The sequence below is a fragment of the Scyliorhinus canicula genome, chromosome 3, assembly GCF_902713615.1.
Source record: "Scyliorhinus canicula chromosome 3, sScyCan1.1, whole genome shotgun sequence".
NCBI classification, from domain to species: Eukaryota; Metazoa; Chordata; class Chondrichthyes; order Carcharhiniformes; family Scyliorhinidae; genus Scyliorhinus; species Scyliorhinus canicula.
In genome coordinates this window covers 142,132,923-142,134,723 of record NC_052148.1, presented here as the reverse complement: position 1 = coordinate 142,134,723, position 1,801 = coordinate 142,132,923, and the positions used below count along the sequence as shown (strand labels likewise).

Sequence of the window (1,801 nt, the reverse complement as noted above, 5' to 3'; positions counted from 1 at the left end):
TAAAGATTTATCTGGCCACTCAGTTTTCAGAGTTCATTTCTGTGAGGTTTTCAACTTAATAGACTTGGAATGTGATTAAATTTAGAATGAGTTTGGTATTATGGAGCCACAGTAGGGATCCTTTTTAATGTAAGTCGTTGCAATATATTTGGAGGCTTGGGGACGAACAGTCAGGTGGAAATATGCAGTTTAGAAACTTTTATTTGCTGAAAACATACAATGATAAGTTGTTGTCTTCTTTCCCTGGCTGGAGAGGTTCCTCTTGCTTTCTCTTTCCAGTACACCAGCTTCTAGATGTGGGTCTTGTGTGGCTCCTTCCACGTTTCTTCATTATCCGCCACATCAGCTGTTAGCAGCCAATATGGCATTGCAATTCTATGGGACATGCACATGGTACAATGATTCGGCAGCTTTTGGGCAGGATTTTCATGCCCTGATGACTGCCAGGAACATCCAGTCCCACTGAAATTCACTGAACCTTTGGCCAGCCTGCCACATCCCCCATGGTGGGTTGCGTCACTGGAAAATCCCAGCCTTTATATGGGCTATATGTATTATTGAATTTCAAAGAACTTTATCCAGGCAGTTAGTTTGAAACTTCAAAATAACTCCACTCTACATAATTTTCTAATCCTTTGAGTCTGATAATTATCCCTTCCCCTCTACTTGCAAATACTTCACTCACTCAAATCAAAAGTAATATTGACGTGAATATTCCTGACCACCTGTCTACCAGACTGACACACAGGCCTGAATAATATACTCCAGACCAGGGGGTAGGACCCAGAAATGGATTAGAACTTAGAACTTAGAACAGTACAGCACACAACAGGCCCTTCGGCCCTCAATGTTGTGCCGAGCCATGATCACCCTACTCAAACCCACGTATGCACCTTATACCCATAACCCAACAATCCCCCCCTTAACCTTACTTTTATTAGGACACTACGGGCAATTTAGCATGGCCAATCCACCTAACCCGCACATCTTTGGACTGTGGGAGGAAACCGGAGCACCCGGAGGAAACCCACGCACACAGGGGGAGGATGTGCAGACTCCACACAGACAGTGACCCAGCCGGGAATCGAACCTGGGACCCTGGAGCTGTGAAGCATTTATGCTAACCACCATGCTACCCTGCTGCCCCTACAATTAAACACCAGCCAGCTTTGCATTGGCCGGGAATCGAACCCGGGCCTCCCGCGTGGCAGGCGAGAATTCTACCACTGAACCACCAATGCTACTCCTCAAAGAAGCTGTTCTGACAGTGCAGCACTCCCTCAGTGCTGTGAGGAGGAGGACTGGGACTTGAACCCATAATCTTCTGATTCAGAGGTGAGAGAACTGGCCACTGAGCCACAGCTGACAAAAGGCCTCCTCCTGCTCCTATGTATCTATATATCATTAGACTTTTCATTCCAATTTCACCATCTGCAGTGGCGGGATTCGAATACAGGTCTCCAGAACATTACCCTGCATTTCTGGTTTACTAATCCAGTGATAATACCACTATGCCACTACCTCCTCCTATTGTCTTATGACTTTCGAGCCCGCTATTGGAATGAGCCCAAAGGGCAAATTGGATCAATTGAGTTCAGAGGGTGGGTTTGGGGCTGAGCATCCCACCAAATAAAGTGTTGCAGGGTGGGGAAAGTTGTTAGCCATGACCCGGATTATGGTCCCAGCCAGTAAGTTAAGTTCTGGCACAGGACAGTATCAGGGACCCAGCAAGTGTCGGGACTCATCAAAGTTGTTCAGATCATTTAACATAAGAGATTTGAAGGGAGACTGTGGTGCAGTG

At 46.4% G+C, this 1,801-nt stretch overlaps 1 non-coding gene across 1 annotated transcript; it reads right to left on the bottom strand.

The window, feature by feature from the left end:
* Nucleotides 1-1,170: 1,170 nt before the first annotated feature.
* Nucleotides 1,171-1,241, bottom strand: trnag-gcc. The gene has a single exon. It is a non-coding gene; the product is annotated as a tRNA-Gly (tRNA).
* Between the last annotated feature and the right edge of the window lie 560 nt (nt 1,242-1,801).